General features: G+C 38.6%; 1 pseudogene; it reads right to left on the reverse strand.

The window, feature by feature from the left end:
• Positions 1-9,990: 9,990 nt before the first annotated feature.
• On the reverse strand, positions 9,991-10,875 carry LOC111157740 (annotated as a pseudogene).
• Positions 10,876-19,940: the final 9,065 nt, after the last annotated feature.

Consider the following 19,940-nt stretch of genomic DNA (forward strand, 5'->3'; position numbering starts at 1 on the left):
CCAAGATGCCCTTCAATGGACAAATGGATAAAGAAGATATGGTCCATGATATGAGGAAGTGGAGATGCAACATGGGGGCTTAAGGGGGTAGGAGAAGAATAAATGAAACAAGATGGGATTGGGAGGGAAACAAACCATAAGTGACTCTTAATCTCACAAAACAAACTGAGGGTTGCTGGGGGGAGGGGGTTGGGAGAGAGTGGTAGGGTTATGGACAGTGGGGAGGGTGTGTACTATGGTGAGTGCTGTGAAGTGTGTAAACCTGGCGATTCACAGACCTGTACCCCTGGGGATAAAAATATATTATATGTTTATAAAAAAGAAAAAAAGAAGAAGATATGGTCCATATATACAATGGAATGTTATGCCTCCTTCAGAAAGGTTGAATACTTAACTTTTGTATCAACATGGACGGGACTGGGGGAGATTATGCTGAGTGAAATAGGTCAAGCAGAAAGACTCAATTATCATATGTTTTCACTTACTTGTGGAGCATAAGGAATAACACAGAGGACATTGGGAGTTGGAGAGGAGAAGTGAATTGGGGGAAATCAGAGGGAGCAAGGAACCATGAGAGACTGTGGACCCTCAGTAACAAACTGAGGGCTTTGGAGGGGAGGGGAAAGGGGTTGGGTGAGCCTGATGGTGGGTATTAAGGAGGGCATGTATGGCATGGAGCACTGGGTGTGGTGAATAAACAGTGAATCTTGGAACACTAAAAAAAAAAAAAAAAAAAAAAAAAAACGGGCAGAAGACATAAACAGACACTTCTCCAAAGAAGACATACAAATGGCTAACAGACACATGAAAAAATATTCAACATGATTAACCAATTAGATCTTCAAATTTACTTGTTTGAATTTTGTTATTTAACATCTGGCAGATAGCCAGGAGAATGTGAGATGGTAGCTTGCTTCTATCTTCTGCAGATTGAAAGAGTGAACAGGTTTTCTGCCTTGATGGGTGAATAGGTCTGATATCAGGAAACCTGGCATATAGTTAGCTATCCAAATCGTGGGGACAAACAGGGTTTTTGTTTTTCTTCCTGGAAATAATTTGTGAGAAAAGAGAACCATATTGATTAAGGTTACAGGAATCCCTAGTCAAAATATTCAGAAGCATTTCTGAACTTGGACTGTGTACTCTGAAGAGAGTCAAGATCAATCAAGAAGTTACAATTCTAGGTGTGCCTAGGTGGTTCAGTTGGTTAAGTATCTGACTCTTGATCTCAGCTCAGTTCTTGATCTCAGGGTCATGGAGCCTACTTAAACAAACAAACAAACAAACAAAGTTACAATTCTCTCCAGGTAATTATTTGAAAACCCAATCTCATGTTTTTCATTCCCAGTCATACATTCACTCCCCACCCAACCCCCAAATAGATTTCAGACCATTCTAAGTACCTGAAAGTATTATCAAAACAAAGGATTCCCTGTGTCGTTTTATGGGTGCATTTAGGCCATTCACATTGAGAGTGATTATTGATAGATACGTTTTTATTGACATCGTGTTACCTTTGAAGTCTTTCTTTATGTAGATTGTCTCTATATTTCTGTTCAATGCTATTCTTAGGATTTTTCCTCTTTTATAGAACCTCCCTTAATATTTCCTGCAGTGTCGGCTTGGTAGTTGCATAGTCTTTTAAGCCTTGCCCGTCTTGGAAATTTTTTTATCTCTCCATCCCTTTTGAATGTCAGTCTTGCTGGATAATGTATTCTTGGCTGCATGTTCTTCTCATTTAGTGCCCTGAATATATCTTGCCAGCCCTTTCTGGCTTGCCAGGTCTCTGTGGACAGGTCTGACGTTATTCTGATGGGCTTTCCTCTGTAAGTAAGGAGCCTCTTTGTCCTAGCGGCTTTCAAGAGATTATACCTACAATTATGATTCCTCAATTTGACTATCAGGTGCCTTGATGTTTTTCTGGAATCTATAATCTTGGGTGGAGACCGTTCGGCCTCTAGTACATGAACGCTGGTTCCATTCGCGAGATTGGGAAAATTTTCATGAAGAACTTTTTCCACTATATCTTCTAGACTTCTTTCTTTCTCCTCCCCTTCAGGGATTCCAATAATTCTGATGTTGGAATGTTTCATGGCATCATTTATTTCCCTGATTCTGTTTTCATGGCTTCTAAGTTGTTTGTTCCAGGCTTCCTCCTGATCCTTTCTCTCTATCTGTTTGTCCTCCAGATCACTAATTCTATCTTCTGTCTCAGTTACCCTAGCTTTGAGAGAATTTAGATTAGATTGGAACTCACTGAGAGCATTATGAACCTCATCTCTGGTAGCTTTTAGCTCTGCCCTAACATTGTGAACATCCTCTCTGGTCGCTTTCAATTCGGCCCTAATCAATTCTGTTTGGTCATCCATGGCTTTCTCCAACCTAGCTATTGCCTGGATAATTGAGATACCACCTTACACCAGTTAGAATGGCCAAAATTAGCAAGACAGGTAACAACATGTTTTGGAGAGGATGTGGAGAAAGGGGAACCCTCTTACACTGTTGGTGGGAATGCAAGTTGGTGCAGCCACTTTAGAGAACACTGTGGAGATTCCTCAAGAAATTAAAAATAGAGCTTCCCTATCATCCTGCCATTGCACTACTGGGTATTTACCCCAAAGATACAGATGTAGTGAAAAGAAGGGCCATCTGTACCCCAATGTTTATAGCAGCAATGGCCACGGTCGCCAAACTGTGGAAAGAACCAAGATGCCCTTCAACGGACGAATGGATAAGGAAGATGTGGTCCATATGCACTATGGAGTATTATGCCTCCATCAGAAAGGATGAATACCCAACTTTTATAGCAACATGGACAGGACTGGATGAGATTATGCTGAGTGAAATAAGTCAAGCAGAGAGAGTCAATTATCATATGGTTTCACTTATTTGTGGAGCATAACAAATAGCATGGAGGACAAGGGGAGATGGAGAGGAGAAGGGAGTTGAGGGAAATTGGAAGGGGAAGTGAACGATGAGAGACTATGGACTCTGAAAACAATCTGAGGGGTTTGAAGGGGCGGGGGGGTGGGAGGTTGGGGGAACCAGGTGGTGGATATTAGAGGGGGCACGGATTGCATGGAGCACTGGGTGTGGTGCAAAAACAATGAATACTGTTATGCTGAAAATAAAAAAAAAGACTTTTAAAAGTTCCTTTAAATATCAGGTTTTGGGTGCCTGGGTGGCTCAGTTGGTTGGGTGACTGGCTTTGGCTCAGGTCGTAGTTCTGCAGTCCTGGGATTGAGTCTCCCATCGGGCTCCCAGCTCCATGGGGAGTCTGCTTCTCTCTCCGACCTTCTCCCTTCTCCCTTCTCTCTCTCAAATAAATAAAAATAAAAATCTTAAAAAAAATAAATATCAGGTTTTATAAATCAAACCACTATGAGATACCACTTCACACCAGTCAGAATGGCTAAAATTAACAAATCAGAAAACAACAGATGTTGGCGAGGATGCAGAGAAAAGAGATCCCCCTTACACTGTTGGTGGGAATGCAAACTGGTGTACCCACTCTGGAAAACAAGTTGAAAACAAGTTGAAAATAGAGCTACCCTACAACGCAGCAATTGCACTGCTGGGTATTTACCCAAAGATACAGATGTAGTTATCTGAAGGGGCACCTACACCCCAATTTTATAGCAGCAATATCCACAGTAGCCAAACAATGGAAAGAGACTAGATGTCCATTGACAGATGAATAGATAAAGAAGGTGTGGTGTATATATACAATGGAATATTACTCAGCCATCAAAAAATGAAATTGTGCCATTTGCAACTGTGTGGATAGAGCTAGAGGGTATTATGCCAAGTGAAATAAGTCAGTCGGAGAAAGAGAATTATATGACCTCACTCATATGTGCAATTTAAGAAACAAAATCAAGAATCATAGGAGAGGAGAGGAAAAAGATAAAACAAGACAAAATCAGAGAGGGAGACCAACCATAAGAGACTCTTAATCATAGGAAACAAACTGAGAGTTGCTGGAGGGGAGGGGTTGAGGAGATGGGGAACCTGGGTGATGGACATTAAGGGGGGCATGTGAAGTAATGAGCACTGGGTATTATATAAGACTGATGAATTAAACTTCTACCTCTGAAACCAATAATACATTACATGTTAATTAGTTGAATTTAAATTTTTTAAAAGTGGTATAAAATAATAATAAAATATATTCAGTTGAATTGTTGTTTAACAATAGCTGACCTCAATAACCATACCAGGATCTGGGCCTGCCATTATTGCAAATGCTTACACTTTCTAAGAGAGCAGTATCTTAAATACCACTTTTGGAGAGATGCATCCATATGCATATATGGCTTTTCTTCAACAAATATGGCAAAAGAAAAAGGGGCAAAATGACTTCTTGATTGATTATTTATTCCATTAGTGTTTCAGTCAATAAATTATGTTCTTAAGGAATTAGCAAAGACTGGCTGTTCTGGTTACCCTAAAACCAAAAATTTCTCCATTTCCTTCTCTTCCCTCAGGAAACTTTATGTCTCTGCTACAATCTTTTACAATGGTAATATAGTTCTAATTGAACATTGAATTGAGTTTATTAAATTTGCTTATAATAACTTATTTGGTGTTATGTGTTGCTTCATTAATATTTTAGGCGTTTGGTTCATACTATGATAATTTTATGGGTCCTGTTAACTTTTACACTATTCAAAAGTGGAACTTATTATGAGAGATTAAATCAATTTTTGAAGTTCAGAACTACAGCCATCCCAGTGGATTTCATCTTAGAATACAGCTGTTGGACTTTTCCTAGAACTACATTCTTATACAACTCCTTGCCTATACTGGATATAATGGATTCCCTTATTTCCTTACAGATTTCTCCTGAGAGCATTTACCTATTAAATCACACATCAGTATTCTTACTTGTCTCTGGTTCTAGGGAATCCAACCTAAGACACTCCATAATGCTTGATCAATCTCTCCAGCCTCCCAGGAGGTAAATTACCTGATTGGTGAGTTAGGGAGAGGAAGCATTGCTCAATCCCACCTTTCTCCTCTTTCCTATCTGCTCATAGAAAAGGTACATGCTAGTTTACTCATTTGGCCATGTGATAAAAAGGAGCAACTTCTGCCCTCTGTTGAGACATGTGTGGTTTATATTGTGCAATCTATGATGGGATGGACAAATAAATCTAATTTAGGGGGAGTGTCAACTACTCATGACTCAGTAGAGCTCGTGTGTGTGTGTGTTCCTTATGTTATATTCCTTAGTTTTATTTATTTATTTTATTTCTTAGTTTTATTAGTATTAATTCTTTGTCTTAAGTTGAATTTGTATTAGCAATTAATTTTTTATCACAATTTCTGATTCTTATGAGCATTATTCATTGGGTTCAGAATATAAGTTGAGAAGAATCATCCATTAGTAATCATCTCCTCACCTGAAGTACGCAAATAAAATTTCATAACAGGCAACTATAGAGAGAAAGGGAAACAGAGACAGTACAGAGTACAGAGTACAGTAGTGTGTATACTAGTAAAATAAAAAATATATATGAATATATATGTGTTATAAATATTTCTAAATTTTTGGCGTATCTCTGGGCAGATACACAAGGTAATAATGCAAGAGTAGATATTTATAGTCATTGTGCAGAGTGATATTACAGTGGTCAAATTAAATATATGCATGAATTATGACCTACTGTTTTTCTCTTCCTCCCATCCCATCTCTCCTTCCCCCCTCACCCTGTCTTTTTCCTTCTCCTTTTACCCTTCTCTCCCTGCTTATATGTGGTCTGTAAAGGAATACATATAAGAGTTTCATTTTGACATTGCTTGTAGAGGAATGGAGTTGTAAACTTAAAATTATATAATGGGTGTCAATCAGAGAAGCAGAAAGGAAAAAAAAAAAAACCTTGGTGGATACATACCATGGGGCACTACAAAGTAGTTAGAAAAAACAGACTAGATACACTGATACTATACTGCTGAATATTAAAACCACAGTGCTGATTGGCAATGCATAAAACAGAGTAAGCCATTTATATAGTAAATAGTAAGCCAAATACTATTTACATAAACTGTAAAACCAACAATATACAAAGGCATGTTCTAATGAAAGGAGATGGGTCTGTGCAATGAAGATAAAAGTAAACAAAGAATATATTGCAGGGAAGTATAATGAAAAAATGCCATGAATTTAGAAATTATACAATATTTAACCACAACAAAAAACAAAGGAAACCAAAAAAACAACAGAAACAAAAACTAAGTTGAAAGCTTGACTTCAGGCTATGCCTCCAAGAAATGTTGGATACCATCCCAGCTATCTTCTGGGTCCAGTTCAGCTGCCCACCCGTTGACTACTTAAACATCGTGGCATCTCTTGTTGACTAGACCAGAGAATCCTTTGTTGTTTTTTGTTTGTTTGTTTGTTTTGTTTTTTTAATTTGTACTTCTATATTTTTAATTTTTTTAAAATTTTTAATTTATTTTCAGCGTAACAGTATTCATTGTTTTTGCACCATACCCAGTGCTCCATGCAATCCGAGCCCTCTCTAATACCCACCACCTGGTTCCCCCAATCTCCCCCCCTCCCGCCCCTTCAAAACCCTCAGATTGTTTTTCAGAGTCCATAGTCTCTCATGGTTCACCTCCCCTTCCAATTTCCCTCAACTCCCTTCTCCTCTCTGAGTGAAATAAGTCAAGCAGAGAGAGTCAATTATCATATGGTTTCACTTATTTGTGGAGCATAACAAATAGCATGGAGGAATCCTTTGTTGTTTGTTTTGTTTTGTTTTGTTTTTGTTTTTTGACTTATTTTTTTTTTTTTCAGCATAACAGTATTCCTTATTTTTGCACCACACCCAGTGCTCCATCCAATCCGTGCCCTCTCCAATACCCACCACCTGGTTCCCCCAACCTCCCACCCCCCCGCCCCTTCAAAACCCTCAGATTGTTTTTCAGAGTCCATAGTCTCTCATTGTTCACCTCCCCTTCCAATTTCCCTCAACTCCCTTCTCCTCTCCATCTCCCTTTGTCCTCCATGCTATTTGTTATGCTCCACAAATAAGTGAAACCATATGATAATTGACTCTCTCTGCTTGACTTATTTCACTCAGCATAATCTCATCCAGTCCTGTCCATGTTGCTATAAAAGTTGGGTATTCATCCTTTCTGATGGAGGCATAATACTCCATAGTGCATATGGACCACATCTTCCTTATCCATTCGTCCGTTGAAGGGCATCTTGGTTCTTTCCACAGTTTGGCGACCGTGGCCATTGCTGCTATAAACATTGGGGTACAGATGGCCCTTCTTTTCACTACATCTGTATCTTTGGGGTAAATACCCAGTAGTGCAATTGCAGGGTCATAGGGAAGCTCTATTTTTAATTTCTTGAGGAATCTCCACACTGTTCTCCGAAGTGGCTGCACCAACTTGCATTCCCACCAGCAGTGTAAGAGGGTTCCCCTTTCTCCACATCCCCTCCAACACATGTTGTTTCCTGTCTTGCTAATTTTGGCCTTTCTAACTGGTGTAAAGTGATAGAGGAGACAAGATGGCAGGGAAGTAGGAGGAGGCGCCTTTTCAACCTGTACCCTAAAGTGAGCTGATTACCTACCAAAGAACTCCGATCATCCATGAAATCAGCCTGAGATCAGAATTAAAAGTCTTTTAAAAAAACAGAACAGCTGAATATGTAAAATGAATATGTATATCTGTGCACATATGTATGAGGACTTATGTGTGATTATATGAGTATGAGGAAGTGATGAAAGAAAATATATTCAGTTAATGGGTTTCTAGAGAGGGAGGTAGTGGTTGAAGGAAGAATAGAAATTGGGGAAAGGAGAGGTAGGTGAAGAAAAAAAAATAAGATTGGACCACCATGAAGCACCTTACATAAAATAATCTCATTTACATATTCTCATAAAATTATATAGGTATCTTTATGTGTAAAAAGATTTTAAAATTATTTTTTAAATGTCAAGTCCACTCCTTGCTTGAACATACTTAAAATCATTTCCCACAAATTATCTCCACAGTTTAGAAACAGGAATTAATGGACTATTGTTTTAAATGGAAATTTCCTAATTTCTTTTCTGGATCTTCATTCCACCCCAAGTTCCATTAATTTTGGCTCTTGGAAACTAACAGAGTAACAAGAAGGGAAGGCATGAGAAGAATCATTTGCTTTTGCATTAAGGGAGGAAGAAGCTGGCTGAGGGAAGTGCAGTAGGTGTTTTTTTGTTTTTTTTTAAGATTTTTTTTTAAGTCATCTCCATACCCAGAGTGGGGTTCAAACTCACTATCTCAAGATCAAGAGTCACTCACTCCATCGATTGAGCCAGCCAGATGCAGCTGTAGGAGTGTTTCTTAGTCATTTGGAAGTTTGGTACTCTGAGACCTCAAATTCTGCTAGGTATCACTGTTAAACTCTTGACCAATTCCCTAATTTTACACATGCAATCCAATATGATAGTTAATTCTAATAGGATTGTAATTCAGTAAGCTAGAGAATGAACTTCTTTTTTTTTTTTTTTTAATTTTTTTTTTTTTTTTTGACAGATCAGGTAGAGAGAGAGGAGGAAGCAGGCTCCCCTAGAGAGCAGAGAGCCCAATGCGGGGCTCGATCCCAGGACTCTGAGATCATGACCCGAGCCGAAGGCAGCGGCTTAACCCACTGAGCCACCCAGGCGCCCCTAGAGAATGAACTTCTAAAAGCTTGGCTTTAGATTGTCTCTAAGCCATAAGTAAGGTCAGAATTTCTAGATTTGAATTTGTCTTGCTTGAAATTATCCTTGAGTATTAATATTCTTATCCCCAACATCCAAGATGAGAGCAGCAGTGTCTTAATCATTATAACTTCATTATCAATGGGTGCATAATTTGAGGTGTTCAGGGTGGTAAGTACACTCACCTTTGAATACCATGGTGAGAATATAAGAGAATTATAAGGGAATATAAATAGATTTCCTGTTTTTTGCAATTCCTTATATATTAATTTTAAAAGCCCACACATTTTACTGCAGCTCAAGTGAAGAACATAACTTACTTTTTAGTGCCAATTTGAATACCAGTTTGGATTCTTTGGTTCCAACCAATATAATTTAATTTGGTTCATGCTAGTTAAGAAAAGGATGTTTTGGGCACCTGGGTGGCTCAGTTAGTGCCTGCCTTTGGCTCAGATCATGATCCCAGGGTCCTGGAATGAGTCTCACATTGGGCTCCCTGCTCAGTGGGGAGTCTGCTTTTCCCTCTGCCTCCCTACCACTCGAGCTTGCTCTTGTTCACTCTCTCTCTCTCTCGTGTGTGCAAAAAATAAATAAATAAATAAAATCTTTGGCAGGGGAAAAAAAGAAAAGAAAAAGGTATTTTGCAAAGGATACCAGACTAAGAAAGCATTTGTAAAAATGGACTCTGGATTCAGACTGGTGAAACAGGAATAATAGTACTTAGGTCATATAAGGTTGATGAAATAATTAAAGAGGATTATATGTATAAAACATTTAAGTTAGGGTGTGTCTTTATTTTTTCATTTTTTATTTTTTATTCTTTTAAGATTTTATTTATTCGACGGAGAGAGCGAGAGACGGAACAGAAGCAAGGCAAGTGGGAGAAGGAGAAGCAAGCTTCCTGTTGAGTACAGTGCTGGATGCGGGGCTCAATCCCAGAACCCTGGAATCATGACCTGAGCTGAATTCAGACATTTAACAACTGAGCCACACAGGCTCCCCCTTTTTTTCCTTTTTAAAAAAGATTTACTTATTTTAGAGAGAGCGACAGAGAACATGTGCATGCGTGTGAGTGGGGGGAGGGGCAGAAGGAGAGGAAAAGAATCTCAAGCAGACTCCCCACTGAGCATGGAGTCTAATGCAGAGAGAGAGAGTGAAAGAAAGAGGGAGGGAGGGAGAGGGGAAAGAATCCTAATTTTTAGTTACAAATATCTTATGGCAAAGTAGTTTAGCTTCTCCATAGTCCTGTTTCTCTGGTCCACTATGCAAAAGAATTAACATATCTTCATAACATTCTTCTCAAGGCTGTCTCCACTTCCTTGTTCTGCAAAGTGTAAATACAGGGTTAAGCATGGGAATGACCACATTGTACTGTAAGGAGAACATCAACTCCAATCATAAAACATAAAACTGAACCATAGAACAAGATCACAGTAATGAGGTGAGAAAAGCAAGTAGAAAAAATCTTGCTTCTACATGAAGTGGAACTGATGCTCAGGATGGTAGAGACAATGCAGGTATAAGAGAAAACAATCATAAGGAAAGTTCCAAAGAAATTCAAGACAGAGGAGCAGAACAGGAATATGAATTCAGTGGAGGTTATCAGAGCAAGACAGAGGGAAGAGAGAAGACAGCTCACAGCTGAAGTGAGAAATAGTTTGACCCATACAGTAGTCTAAATTGACAGCCAAGAGGATATTGATGATCAGCAAAGGCCCCAGGAACCTCACACCACTCCAACACAGAGCTGGTTGCACATGACCTGACCACAGAAGAAAGGGGAGATGATGGCTACATGGCAGTCATAGGTCATCGCAGCCAGTAGATAGGCCTCAGTATCCCTGGTGGCAAACAAAAAGAAGGCCTGAGCCAGGTAGCTCTCTACAAAGATGGTTTTGCTTTCAGAAAGTAGATTCTCCAGCTTCTTAGGGACTGTGACAGATGAGTGGCAGAGGTCCAGGAAGAAGAGATGGCTCAAAAAGAAGTACATGGACATGGGAGAAGTACATGGGAGATGGGAATCAGCCCTAATCACCAGCAGCATCACCAGGTTCCCCATCAGAGTGAGGAGGTAAATCACCAGAAATAACATGAAGAGCAGAATCTGGGTCTGAGGGTCAGGAGACAACCTAAAGAGGATGAACTCACTAAACATGCTGTGGTTTTCCCATAGTGATAAAAATATTTACCCTGGGAATCCAAGAGATACTAGAACTCCTTTTGTGCCTCCCAATTACCCTCACTTCCTTAGCCCTTCTGATCTTGTACATCATCTTACAAGTGTACTGGAAACCAGGTTCAAATATTTCCAAGCTGACTTCCTAATCACGACAGTAAATTTGATATTCTTGGATGAGAGTCCACCACCCCCTATCAACTCATGTAATTTTGTAGACCCTCATCTTATGCCTCTAGAGGTTCCCTTCTTTATTTTTAAGATGGATAATAACACAGAGAACATTTTTTTCAATATAATTCTTTTTTTTAATTTCTTTTCAGCATAACAGTATTCATTGTTTTTGCACCACACCCTTTGTATATTTTGTGGAAATAGAGAAAATTTGATGATGTGGCAAAGTAAAAGGTAAATAACAGAAGTAAGATCCTTGATAAAGGGACAATAAATGATCCAGAGCACAAGTGTTTTTGTCCATAGGTAGGAGGAGGGGCCCTTTATCTCTTGTAAATAAGAAGTAAGGTAAAGAGAGCGGTGACTGAGGCAGCTAGCTTGGTAGATTTTATGGCTGGAATATGAGAGACTTTCTAGCTGATCACTGCAAAGTTTTTGATGAAATATGAGATGCAGTTGTGAAGAGAGTCTCCTTATCTATCTGCCTATCTATTTATCTATCTATCATTTGTGTGTATATATGGTGTGTGCTTTTAGTGGTGAGGGATTTGGATGACCTAAGAACACAAAACTCAGGTACATCAAGTAGAAGACTAATTTACGAAGGAAATGCAGTAAGATTACCTGTGATATATTTGCCCATTTGAGATTTGGGGACTAAGTAGAACAAGTATGTGATTATCTTCAGTAATAGTTAGCTGCTTAAGCATATGCATGGAACAGAAAGTGATTTGGTATTATTTTTTTTTAATTTAAATTCAATTAGCCAACATATAGTATATCAATAGTTTTTCATGCAGTGTTCAATGATTTCTTAGTTGCATATAACACCCATTGCTTATCACATCAGATGATGTTATGTTCATAATGTCCTTAATGTCCATCACCCAGTTTACCCCATCCCTTCACCCACCTCCCTTCCTTAAACCTCAGTTTGTTTCCCAGAGTCAAGAGTCTCTCATGGTTTGTCTCCCTCTCTGATTTCTTCCAATTTAGTTTTGGTATTAAATGGGGTTTGTTTTTTTCCAAGAACATGCAGGGACAAAGAAAAAAAAGGTAAGAAAAATAAAGCATGTTTTCAAAGTGAATGGATCACAGAAACAAGGCTATATAAAGAATTAAGTGGGGAATGTGCAGAGGATTATGGCTAGGGCAAAGGCAGTAAATCCATTAGTTTGGGTCCAAAGAACTGCTTCTGCTTCTGTAGGAACACTAGGGTAAGCAAGTTATAAATTTTGGAGATAGTGGTAAGATAGAGGAAGGTCTGAAATTCAGATTTCGTAGGTGTAACTATTGAGATGACAAAGTGATGGGTGTTATTTTGAGATCAGGAAGCTAAGATGGGGTAAAAGATTCAGTCTCTGGCACTGTAGAAGACAAAGTCTAGAGTGCTGAATTAGCATGGTAAGAATTTTTGTTTGTTTGTTTTTTAAATTTTACTCTTATTGCCTTTAATAAAGATTAGTTTATTTTTATTTTTTTATTATGTTCAATTAGCCAACATATAATACATCATTAGTTTTTGTTGTAGTGTTCAAAAATGCATTAGTTGCATATAAAAGCCAGTGCTCATCACCACACATGCCCTCCTTAATATTTAGAATTTAAAGAAATTCAATGAAAAAATTTCAGCCCAAGATAATCAGTCAAGTTATAACCCTAGTGTGCTATTGGATGAAATGCCCTACTTGCATTTGATCAGAGAAGCTGTTCCCCTGGAACAGGATATCTGGTTACATATCCCATGCTGAGCTTAAAGCAAACTCAGCTCCTGTCAAAGTCTCAGCCAGCTTGGAAGTCCACATGCTAACCCAACCCACATTTTCACACTCTAAAACTTGCCCGTGTTCACTTGCTTTGTTCTAACAAACATGCCTTGTAACCTCAGACTCAGGATAACTACTGTTTAATGCTGTCCAAGTCCACCCCCCTGCCCCGGCCTTTCCTTCTAACTCAAGACAACTAACTATATTCAGTTGATCAAAGACTAGTCTCTCTTCTCTTGACTGTTAACCAAGCACTGGATGACTAAGTTCAATTACCTATCTGAATAACCAGTAACACCAGGTGTTACTGGCAGCTATACTTTGAGATTCACTGACAAATTATTCACACCCAGGGGAAATAATTCAGCTTTTTCAGGTAGTACTGAGAATCCTGTATTAGGGGAGATTGGGGAGGACTTCTGGGGGAAACGAACCATGAGAGACTGTGGACTCCAAGAAACAAACTGAGGGTTTTAGAGGGAAGGAAGTGGGAGGATGGGTGAGCCTGGTGGTAGATATTAAGGAGGGCACGTATTGCATGGAGCACTGGGTGTTATATGTAAACAATGTATCTTGAAACACTACATCAAAAATGAATGATGTACGTATGGTGACTAACATAACACAATAAAAAAGAGAAAAATCATATTTGTAGTGAAATATATGTTGGCAATAAGAGATGATGAATTGTGTATATTATTTTTCCAATATATGCATATTTATTTTCAGTTACTTGAGGAATGGGTTATGAAGAGTAGGAAATATTCAAGGGGAATCTAAGCCTCTTAGAAAGAAAGAAGAGAGGAATGGAGTGAAGGGGAAAAGGAAGCACCTCAACGAGTAGGTTAGGAGGAGGCAAAATCATCAGAGGATTCAGAAGAACATTTTCATACTCTTGAATTCTCTTAGTGGAGAAAGTGTCCTGAAGTTTTGAGTCAATAGGTTAAAGGATCAGGGGTCAGGTGATACTCATTAATGTAAGATGTACTACAACTTCCCGACTCTGGGAATTAACATTTCGCATATTTTTCTTGTAACTCTAAATATTTTGCTGATAGCATTATCTGAACAAAGGACTCTGATGCCCCACCAATCAAAAGACCAGTTGGTTTAGGCTGAACTAAGGACCACAGGGGACTGGCTCAATAATCTATATTCCTAGGAGTTACAGCTTGAAGCTACAGTCTAAGTTGCTAAGAAGCTTGAACTTTTAAGAAGATATTAAGGAGGGCATATATTGCATGGAGTACTGGGTGTGGTGTATAAACAATGAATCTTGGAACACTGAAAAAAATAAAATAAAATTACAAAAAAAAAAGAGAGAGAGAGAGAAGGCATTAGAGATTTTCTCCCATGTGACCTTTGCAACTTGTAAACTGAAGCAATCAACTTGAACTCCTAGATGTGCTTTCCTGCTAGTCTCCTGGGAACTAAAGAGAAGCAGGGTTAGAAAAGAGAATTTAGAGTCTTTTCCCTCAGGCACATAGAACATACAGGCCATATGGACCCTCAGAGAATTCGCTTGGGATCTGAAAAGGGAATCACAGCTAAGCTCCAGATTATTCTTTCATGTGTGTATGATATGATTTTATTCATTCAACTGGGTTTAACATTTATCAAAATTAATATTAATCAAGTGAGGCTAATTTTTAACATTTTAAAATAACTAAATACTAATTTGTATCTTATCATACAACAAATAGGTGGTCATGGTAAAGTATATAAGCAGAATGTAAGTTTCAGTAGCTTTCCTGTGATCCCTCCTATTCTTCAGGGAAACAGAAGGGGAGGAGTTGTTAAAGATATTTGGCCTAATTATACCTGGTAACTAGGGAAGTATCCATAGGAATCAGTATGGTATTGTCTGTATATGTCTTAATCTGTGTGTGTTTGTATAAAATGAATTTTATATATATGCACACGTGTATGTACACACATACACATATATATAATTTAGTTTTCAAAAATATTTTAATTATAAAATAAAAATAAAATGATTACATATTGGAGGATGGAGAAAACAAACAGGATGGGGAAAACAGGGAAGAAAGTTATGCTGTTTTTAATCTAACTTGTTATACAGTATTGACTTCTGAATAATCTATTTAACCAAACAAAAAAGATTAAGTTCTTTAATCTTTAATCTAGATTTTAAAAAGCTTAAAAAATAAATTCAAAATCCTAAAAAACAGAACTAAAACAAATGAGCCTAGCCATATAAAAAAGAAATTATATAATCACCATAGAAATAAACCTAACCAAAGAGGTAAAGGAACTGTACTCGAGGAACTACAGAACACTCATGAAAGAAATTGAAGAAGACACAAAAAGATGGAAGACCATTCCATGCTCTTGGATCGGAAGAATAAACATTGTTAAAATGTCCATACTGCCTAGAGCAATCTATACTTTTAATGCCATTCCAATCAAAATTCCACTGGTATTCTTCAAAGAGCTGGAGCAAATAATCCAAAAATTTGTATGGAACCAGAAGAGACCCCGAATCGCTAAGGAAATGTTGAAAAACAAAAATAAAACTGGGGGCATCACGTTACCTGATTTCAAGCTTTACTACAAAGCTGTGATCACCAAGACAGCATGGTACTGGCATAAAAACAGACACATAGACTAGTGGAATAGAGTAGAGAGCCCAGATATGGGCCCTCAACTCTATGTCACATACTGGATCACAAATCAGGACTCAACTGATACCCAAAGACTGAAATTATTCCCTGCATATTCTCAGATCACAATGCTTTGAAATTGGAGCTCAATCACAAGGAAAAGTTCTGAAGGAACTCAAACACCTGGAAGCTAAAGGCCACTTTGCTTAAGAATGCTTGGATCAACCAGGAGATCAAAGAACTGAAACAATTCATGGAAACCAATGAGAATGAAGACACTTCCGTCCAAAACCTATGGGATACAGCAAAGGTGGTCCTAAGGGGGAAATACATAGCCATCCAAGCCTCCCTCAAAAAAATTGAAAAATCCAGAACACACCAGCTGTCTCTACACCTTAAAAAACTGGAGAATCAACAACAAATCAAACCAACTCCACACATAAGAATGGAAATAATCAAGATTAGAGCTGAGATCAATGAGGTAGAAACCAGAGATACAGTAGAACGTATCAATGAAACTAGAAGCTGGTCTTTTGAAAGAATCAATAAGATCGATAAACCATTGGCCACACTAATCCAAAAGAAAAGAGAGAAAGCCCAAATTCATAAAATTCTGAATGAAAAGGGAGAGATCACAACTAACACAAAGGAAGTAGAAAAAATCATCAGAAGTTATTATCAACAGTTATATGCCAATAAGCTAAGCAACCTAGATGAAATGGATGCATTCCTGGGAAGCTATAAACTCCCAAAAGTGAACCAGGAAGAAATTGAACACCTGAACAGACCGATATCTAGTAACGAGATTGAAGCAGTGATCAAAAACTTCCCAAAAAACAAGAGCCCAGGACCTGATGGATTCCCTGGGGAATTCTACCAAACTGTCAAAGAAGAAATAACACCTATTCTCCTGAAGCTGTTTCAAAAAATTGAAGCAGAAGGAAAACTTCCAGACTCTTTCTATGAAGCCAGCATTACCCTGATCCCCAAACCAGGCAAAGACCCTACCAAAAAGGAGAATTTCAGACCAATATCACTGATGAATATGGATGCTAAGATTCTCAACAAGATCCTAGCAAACAGGATCCAACAGCACCATTAAAAAGATTATCCACCATGACCAGGTGGAATTCATCCCTGGGCTACAAGGATGGTTCAACATTCGCAAATCAATCAATGTGATAGAACAAATCAATAAGAGAAAAGAGAAGAACCACTTGGTCCTCTCAACTGATGCAGAAAAAGCATGTGACAAAATCCAGCATCCGTTCCTGATTAAAATGCTTCAAAGTATAGGGATAGAGGGAACATTTCTGAACTTCATCAAATCTATCTATGAAAAACCCACAGCAAATATCATCCTCAATGGGAAAAAGCTTGCAGCCTTCCCGTTGAGATCAGGAACACGACAAGGATGCCCACTCTCACCACTCTTGTTCAACATAGTATTAGAAGTCCTAGCAACAGCAATCAGACAACAAAGAGAAATAAAAGGTACCCAAAATGGCAATGAAGAAGTCAAACTCTCTCTCTTCGCAGATGACATGATTCTTTATATGGAAAACCCAAAAGACTCCACCCCCAAAGTACTAGAACTCATACAGCAATTCAGTAACTTGGAAGGATACAAAGTCAACGTACAGAAATCAGTGGCTTTCTCATACACTAACAATGAAAATACAGAAAGGGAAATTAGAGAATCGATTCCATTTACTATAGCACCAAGAACTATAAGATACCTGGGAATAAACCTAACCAAAGAGGTAAAGGAACTGTACTCGAGGAACTACAGAACACTCATGAAAGAAATTGAAGAAGACACAAAAAGATGGAAGACCATTCCATGCTCTTGGATCGGAAGAATAAACATTGTTAAAATGTCTATACTGCCTAGAGCAATCTATACTTTTAATGTCATTCCAATCACAATTCCACCGGTATTCTTCAAAGAGCTGGAGCAAATAATCCTAAAATTTGTATGGAATCAGAAGAGACCCTGAATCACTAAGGAAATGTTGAAAAACAAAAATAAAACTGGGGGCATCACGTTACCTGATTTCAAGCTTTACTACAAAGCCGTGATCACCAAGACAGCATGGTACTGGCATAAAAACAGACACATAGACTAGTGGAATAGAGTAGAGAGCCCAGATATGGACCCTCAACTCTATAATCAAATAATCTTCGACAAAACAGGAAAAAATATACAGTGAAAAAAAGACAGTCTCTTCAATAAATGGTGCTCGGAAAACTGGACAGCTATATGCAGAAGAATGAAACTCGACCATTCTCTTACACTGTACAAAAAGATAAACTCAAAATGGATAAAAGATCTCAACGTGAGACAGGAATCCATCAGAATCCTAGAGGAGAACATAGGCAGTAACCTCTTCGATATCAGCAACAGCAACTTCTTTCAAGATATGTCTCCAAAGGCAAAGGAAACAAAAGCTAAGATGAACTTTTGGGACTTCATCAAGATCAAAAGCTTCTGCACAGCAAAGGAAACAGTTGAGAAAACAAAGAGGCAACCCACGGAATGGGAGAAGATATTTCCAAATGACAGTACAGACAAAAGGTTGATATCCAGGATCTATAAAGAACTCCTCAAACTCAACACACACAAAACAAATAATCATATCAAAAAATGGGCAGAAGAGGGGCACCTGGGTGGCTCAGTGGGTTGAACCTCTGCCTTCGGCTCAGGTCAGGATCTCAGGGTCCTGGGATCGAGTCCCACATCAGGCTCTCTGCTCAGTGGGGAGCCTGCTTCCCTCTCTCTCTCTGCCTGCCTCTCTGCCTACTTGTGATCTCTGTGTGTCAAATAAATAAAACTTAAAAAAAAATGGGCAGAAGATATGAACAGACACTTCTCCAATGAAGACATACAAATGGCTATCAGACACATGAAAAAATGTTCATCATCACGAGCCATCAGGGAGATTAAAATCAAAACCACATTGAGATACCACCTTACACCAGTTAGAATGGCCAAAATTAGCAAGACAGGAAACAACGTGTGTTGGAGAGGATGTGGAGAAAGGGGAACCCTCTTACACTGTTGGTGGGAATGCAAGTTGGTGAGCCACTTTGGAGAACACTGTGGAGATTCCTCAAGAAATTAAAAATAGAGCTTCCCTATGACCCTGCCATTGCACTACTGGGTATTTACCCCAAAGATACAGATGTAGTGAAAAGAAGGGCCATCTGTACCCCAATGTTTATAGCAGCTGTCGCCAAACTGTGGAAAGAAACAAGATTCCCTTCAACGGACGAATGGATAAGGAAGTTGTGGTCCATATACACTATGGAGTATTATGCCTCCATCAAAAGGATAAATACCCAACTTCTGTAGCAACATGGACAGGACTGGAAGAGATTATGCTGAGTAAAATAAGTCAAGCAGAGAAAGTCAATTATCATATGGTTTCACTTATTTGTGGAGCATAACAATTAGCATGGAGGACAAGGGGAGATGGAGAGGAGAAGGGAGTTGAGGGAAATTGGAAGGGGAGGTGAACCATGAGAGACTATGGACTCTGAAAAAAAAATCTAAGGGTTTTGAAGGGGCGGGGGGTGGGAGGTTGGAGGATCCAGGTGGTGGGTATTGGAGAGGGCACGGATTGCATGAAGCACTGGGTGTGGTGCAAAAATAATGAATACTGTTATGCTGAAAAAATAAAAAATTAAAAAAAAAAGAAGATCAGAGCTGAGATCAAGAGTTGGATACATAGCCAACTGAGCTACCTTGGGGCCCTAATATTCAGTTTCTAAATCCCTACTGCCTATTGATTGAGTCCTGGCACCAACCCCACATACTATAGGTTTTGTTACATGGAGCACTCCACTCCCTGGAATCAAATTCTATATTCTTTGGGATAATGTTTATTTCTAAGTATCTGAGACCAAAATGATAATAACTTAAGAAACCCAGAATTTTACCAAGCGGGATTTATTCCAGGGCTGCAAGTTTGGTTCAACATCCACAAATCCATCAATGTGATACAATACATTAATAAAAGAAAGAACAAGAACCATATGATACTTTCAATAGATGCTGAAAAGACATTTGACGAAGTACAGCATCCCTTTCTGATCAAAACTCTTCAAAGTGTAGGGATAGAGGGCACATACCTTAATAATATCAAAGCCATCTATGAAAAACCCACCGCAAATATCATTCTCAATGGAAAAAAACTGAGAGCTTTTCCACTAAGGTCAGGAACATGGCAGGAATGTCCATTATCACCACCGCTATTCAACATAGTACTAGAAGTCCTAGCCTCAGCAATCAGACAACAAAGACAACAAAAAGAAATTAAAGGCATCCAAATCAGCAAAGAAGAAGCCAAACTCTCACTCTTTGCAGATGATATGATACTATATGTGGAAAACCCAAAAGACTCCACTCCAAATCTGCTAGAACTTGTACAGGAATTCAGTAAAGTGTCAGGATATAAAATCAATGCACAGAAATCAGTTGCATTTCTTTACA

The sequence above is a fragment of the Enhydra lutris genome, unplaced genomic scaffold, assembly GCF_002288905.1.
Source record: "Enhydra lutris kenyoni isolate GAN:26980312 unplaced genomic scaffold, ASM228890v2 scaffoldscaffold56, whole genome shotgun sequence".
In the NCBI taxonomy this organism is placed as follows: Eukaryota; Metazoa; Chordata; class Mammalia; order Carnivora; family Mustelidae; genus Enhydra; species Enhydra lutris.